Source organism: Tenrec ecaudatus, chromosome 5 (genome assembly GCF_050624435.1).
Source record: "Tenrec ecaudatus isolate mTenEca1 chromosome 5, mTenEca1.hap1, whole genome shotgun sequence".
NCBI lineage: Eukaryota > Metazoa > Chordata > Mammalia > Afrosoricida > Tenrecidae > Tenrec > Tenrec ecaudatus.
The window spans coordinates 157,597,724-157,603,723 of NC_134534.1; the positions used below are offsets into that span (position 1 = coordinate 157,597,724).

Consider the following 6,000-nt stretch of genomic DNA (forward strand, 5'->3'; position numbering starts at 1 on the left):
TCGCCTTCTATCAGAATGACAGGAACTAGTATTCTAGGAAGTAACTTTTACACTGGGAGCTTTTGAAAAATGTTGATGGGTATGCAATACATAATTTTCTTCCTGTACTAATATAAAATAGAAAAAGTCTAAATGTTAAAAACTATCTTTCTGAAGCTATCTTTTCTAAGACACTATTCTGTTTGTTTTTTTTTCAATATGTATCATGTAAAGTTAGAATTCCCTGGAAACAGTTCTTTATCAGAACACAGTAAGGAGCTACTTTTATTGAGAAACTAGCTAGAAAACATTGTTATGAGCATTGTTATGAGGGGCTCAAGTTGTTCAGCTAGCTTCTCAAGTCATGAGAGAAGGCGGGAAAGAAAGCATTTAGAAATAAACAAATGTTACTATGGGCCAGGCACTATTTTTACCTGCTTTAAAAATGCTAATTTATCTAATCCTCAATTCTGTGAGGTAGGTCAGCACTATTACCACCCCTATTTCACAGTTAGGGAAACTGAGACAAGGCATGATAAGGTCACATAGCTGCCCACTGTCACTTTGCTAGTAAATGGGCTGAGGATTCAGGCTCCAGATACATGGCTTCAAGGTCTGGACTTTTAATCATTTTGCAATGCTAACTGATGCTGAAAAGATGTAATCACCTTATAAAATAATTTGATTTTAAACCCAACTTAAGGTTTTCAAACAGTGACATATTCCTACTACTCTAAGATATTAAGTCTGTCCATTTTCATTTTAACGGTTTTGCCCAGATGTGGGTCCTCTGCTTAAATGTAAGGGCGCGGTCTGTCAAGAGCTCAACGGAAGAAGGTGGCAAAGAGTCTGGCCTTAGGGGTTTTGACTCCAATGAAGCAATCTCGAGAGCAGGATTTGATACCTACATTATAAAACATTAAAATTATTAGTTAGATCCCAATTAGCGTCTTCATATTCTAAACATGCTCAATTAAGGTATGCCATAGGGCATGAATGCCTCTATTATTATACCCGGTCTGAACAACCCTACAAAGAAAAGAGACAGAGCTTATAAAGGAGTTCATATAAGCCTGTCAATTCACAGTAACATGTAAGATGACGTCTATTAAAAAACTGCCAACATGATATCCTAGGAATATTTTGTATGCACTACAGGGCTAAATCTTAACACTTGAGTTTTTCTTTGTAAAGCCAGATGCACTTAAATGCATTTATATCTGAACATGGTGCAACAGGTAAGTAGAAAATATATATATAATTTATAGAATGCAAAAGGGTATTAGAGGAGGCTTGTGGCTTAGTGGTTGGTTACCCACTGAACCGCCATCCGCAAGGTCCCTAGTTTGAAACCACCAGCCACTCAAGGGAACGATGAGGTTTTCTACTCCTGTCAAGAGTTAGTCTCAGAAATCCACAGGGGGCAGTTCTACCGTCCTAGAAGGTCCCAGTGAGTTGGCATTGACTCGATGGCATTGAGAATAAAAGCGTAACAGAACGCTACAGACACCGATCCTTCAGTTTTCAGTACCTGTGCAAAAAGGGCACCCTGTCAAACACTGACGTGCTGTTACTCACAAGTAGAGGGAATCCTCACAATTACATACGCCCCCATCCTGTAGCTCCGGATCTCTCATATTAACCTGGTCATCCTATTAAAAAGCGGCTGACCAAAATAATGACTGTATGGTAACTACATTTAAGACAAGATAATATGCTGGTACAGAAATTACTATTTTACTGGCTGCTTATAAAAATTAGATATTCAGAGAAATTACCAAGATGACCTTGCCTAGTCAATTTTTAAACTTTGCAAGTAGAACCAAGACAATCGTCCTGAAAGCGTCCAACCATTAATTAGGAACAATGCCTCAAAGGCCTGTAAAGATTACAGACATGCCACAATTAGTACGCTAAAAACTGCAGTATTCTCCAAAAAAAATTTTTTTAGAAGGAAAAGTTTCTTCTCTGCCTTTCCACATACAGATCAGTAAGTTGACTTCTTTTTATTCATGCTCTTGTGTCTCCCCAAAAAAAACATCCTTAATAGCGATTCGTTCCTCAAGGCTCAATGCAGGATGCAGAATGACAAGTGGGCGGGAGCGCCAACTCGCTCCTGGGAGAGTAACTCAAGAGAAGACTGCTTTTCCCACTCCCCCTGCAGCTTCCCTCAGCGGAATGCCGCGGTTTGCTCCCCTCACCGCCATCAGACGTGTATCAAAACGGGCTTTCCTCGTGGGAACGCTTCACACTTTGCACGACCTCCCCAACCTGCTTATTTAAGAATGGAGCTTCAGGCTGCTCTGTGCTTTCTACAGATAGGCACTGAGCGGCTCCAGTGCAGGCTCTCCAATCCGTGCACCGTGCACCTCTGTCGTGGAGCCAGGGCGAAGAGCTTGGGGAAAGCCGTTTACATAAAAGTTCTAAATCCCACGTGAGTCTGAGCTGCACACCGACTACCTACAGTCCACGCGGCTGCTGCTGCCTCGTCCTTCCCAGAAGGTGCTCGGGAAGCAGCGCGATACCTCCCACCAGGAGCTCCCACCGCATCCCAGAGAAACTTAAAACCGCCATGCGGGATGCTCCGTGAGGGGCTTCTCCCCGACGGCAGCTTCCTCCAATGCTCCCGATTGGAAACGTTCTCCCGGGAACACCGTGACGCTACAATCGTGAGAGGCACAGGGCTGCAATTTCGTGGGGGGCGGCGAGAAGTTGGGGAGACAGACGGTGGTGCAATGCAAGAATCCCTCCCCGAAGGCAGGGGGGAAAGGAACCTGTTGAGGAAGCCAAGGACCTAGTGGGTCCGGCTCTCCGCGCCGGGGAGAAGCGCACCAAACCCGGGGCCTCGGTCCCCGGGGGACCAACCGTGCCCACAGCTGCCATGACGCCCCGAACAACGAACCGCGACGGCCAGCGCTTCCTTCCCCGAGCCCGCATTTCCCTCGCTCTGCCCGCCCTCGCCGCGTCCGAACCTGCGTGTCCCGCGGACCCCGGCCGGCCCGCGGCGCCGAGTGCCCACAGGCCTGGGCCGCACGGGGAGAGCCGCGGGCGGCGCGGCGCAGGCTGCGGGCCGCCTCACGCGACTCCCCGGCTTCCCCGACTCCGACAAGGCCCCTGCGCAGTTCTCCCGGGAGCCGCTTCCCAGGAGCCCCGAGGGCGAGCGGGAGCGCGGGCAGCGCCACCGCCAAGCCCCCGCCGGCCGCGGCGACCCCGACAGGGGGGCGGGGGACCCCGGCCCCAGGAGGGTCCCCGGGCCGCCGCACACAAAGCTCCTCCGGCAACTTTGACACGTTCGGCGGGCGGGCGCGGACCCAGCACGACCCCCGCCGCCCCTCGCAAGACTGCAACCCGGAGACGCGGGGTGGGGGGGCTGAAGGGGGGGTCAGCGGCACAACAATACTGGGTCACCGCCATCGCCATTCAGAGTCATTCGCCGCCCCCTGCAGCGGGGGCGAGCGCCGCGCCCCTCCAGACCCCCCCAGCCGCGGCCCGCCGCCCTCGCCCCCGGCCCGGCCCGCCGCGCGGGCTGCGCTCGCCCCCGCCCTCGGCCCTCCCCCGCCGGACGCCGGGTTCTTTCCCCACCATTATGCTCCGGCTCCTCGCCGCCGCCGCGCCCGCGCCCGCGCCTCCCCCACCCCGCCTCCGGGCCCCCTCGGCCCGGCTCGGCGCCCGCCCTCCTTCCCCAACCACCAACCACCTCTCCCCGGGCCTGGGCCGCCCGGGCCCCGCCGCCGCGCCGCCGAGGCCGCCGAAGCCGCGGAGGCCGCGCGGCCGCGGGCGCCGGCGGGCTCGGCCCGGGCCGCCCCTCCTCGGCCGGGCTCGGCGGGCCAGGGGCGGCTGGCACGGGATTTGGTCGTTCGAGCGGCGCCATGTTTATCATCCTCCATCATATGGCGCGCACACACACACACGCACGCACACACACTGGGGGAGACGCGGCGGCGAGGGCGCCGGAGGAGACCGAGGGCGGCCCGGGGCGTGTGCGCGCCCCCCGGGCAGGGCCGGCCGCGCCGGGGGACCCCGAGGGCCGAGAACCCGTGCCAGCGGGGGCTGCTCGCCGGCCCGGCCCGCCTCCCTCCATCCGCCCGCCGCTCCCCGCTCCCCGGCGCCCCGACTTACTGTGTCCTCGCCGGGGCGGCGGCGGCGGCGGCGGCGGCCCGAGTGGAGGCGCGAGCAGGGCGGCGCGGCCGGCGGCGAAGTTGGGAGGGCGCCGCAGCCTGCCGGGGAAAGTTTTCCGTCCCTGCCCGAGGCCGCTGCCTCCCGCTTCACATGGTGGTGGTTGGGTGTGCGGGCTTTTTATATATATATATTTATATATATATAATCCCCTCCTCTTTCCCCCCTTCTTTCTCTTTGCACCGGCACCCCCCGCCCCACCCGCGCACGAACCCCCTCGCCCTCTCTTTTCCTCTCCCCCTCGGAGTTTTTATTGTGTCTGATTTTCCCCCTTCCCTGCCTCTGTCTGTCCACACAGTTCGGGTTTCTGGGGTAAACAGGGCTTTCGACGGATCCAGCGGGAGGAGGCAGCGCGGGCAGAAGGAGAACTCTAGCGGCGGCGGCGGGACTTGCTTCTCTCCGCCAAAGGGCTCCCCCCCGCCCCCCCGGACCTTCCTATTATACCAATCAATATCAATGCATTTAGACCTAGTCACGCTTACCTTCCCTCCCTTCCTTTCTTTGGCGCCTCTATCCAAAAATTGTTGCCGCATACTCGTCGAAATCCCCCAGTGCATTGGGTGTCGGGACGTACGGGAAAGATGGATCCGTGCGGGCACGCTTTGGTGTAGGGAGCAGGACACACAAAGATTTAAGCACTCATATCATTGTTAGGCTTTGACAGGAAGGTGTGCGCAATTCGCGCTCAGCCCAGATTTTTACGTGGGGTGTACCTGTGTTGTAGTTTCCGTGGTACGGAGCTGCCAAGTCTTTGAGAAGCTGTAAGTTTAACAACAACAAAATTTTGGTTAGGCAATTTAAAATATCTTTTTAATCGTATCACTTAAAAAAAAAGAAGAATTGTAGGCATATGCTGAATTTTATTCCATACATTTGCAACTATGACTTCCAAGGAGGGGAAAGGACCATCCATTGTCAATCTGGCCACAAATTGACAAGTTTGCTTGTCATTCTAGCTTTTCACAGCAAAGGCCTGTTTAAAGAAGTGCTGTAGATAAGGATTTATTTATAGGTTTCACGTGTTTTCTCCAAGACCTTTTCTCCCTTAGGACCTGGGGAAGAAGCCTGTCAGCTAACATTTCACACCTGATTCAGAAAATCACTGGGAAGAGACAGGAATGTTGGGATATTAGTCCTTCTTATCAGTCTCTCATGCTGGGTACCTGTTGTTAGAAGCCCTGAGTAGCTTTCAATTCATGGGGCCTCAAACACTGCTTGGCCCTGGCTATCCTGTTCCTGTTCTTCTGTGAGTCCCTACAGCCTAGGGCCCCTTTTCACACAGGTAGCTGTGAGTCATCTACTAGTTAGAATTTAGGAGTCCTGCTGGTGTAGTGGTCAAGTGTCGCTCTGTGGTCCACATGGTTAAGAGTTCAAGATCACCCGTGGCTCCTCTGGACAAAGACTGGGCTTTTTGCTCTTCAGTTAAAGTCTCAGAAACCCCCAAACGAATCTCAAGTCGGCTTTGACTCAGGGCAGTGAGTTTGGTTTTTGGTTTAGAGTACTTGATTAAATGGTTTGTGATACTGACCAGTCATTAACGACTTTCTATTCCCCAGGCCAAACTAAGTTTCAACCATTCACAACCTTGGTTCTAACACACATCAGAGTTGTGGGTTATCTGAAGGAATATCACAAATAATATGAATTCACTTTAATTTTAAGGATAAAGTCGGGTCAATGCCAACTCATAGCAATGATTTAGGACAAGGTAGAACTAACTGCCTCTGTGAGTTTCTGAAACGAACTGTTCACCTCAGAAGGCTCCGTCTTTTTCATTCGGAGCAGCTGGGGGTTTCAAACCACTGACTTGATCGTTGGCAGCCCAGCGCCGGGGAACGCCATCAG

The 6,000-nt window shown here is 53.2% G+C and overlaps 1 protein-coding gene across 11 annotated transcripts in view; it reads right to left on the reverse strand.

The window, feature by feature from the left end:
• The window catches only part of ZMYND11 (zinc finger MYND-type containing 11), a 136,772-nt gene extending 132,478 nt beyond the window's left edge, over positions 1–4,294 (reverse strand). For 3 of the 11 annotated variants that reach the window (XM_075550151.1, XM_075550147.1, XM_075550153.1), the window contains exon 1: positions 4,099–4,293. The gene's annotated coding sequence lies outside the window, so the exon portion shown is untranslated. Of the gene's footprint in view, positions 1–2,951; positions 3,323–3,561; positions 3,581–4,098 lie in introns of those variants that run through there. The other 8 variants (XM_075550158.1, XM_075550156.1, XM_075550152.1 and 5 more) reach the window with 6 other exon arrangements.
• Positions 4,295–6,000: the final 1,706 nt, after the last annotated feature.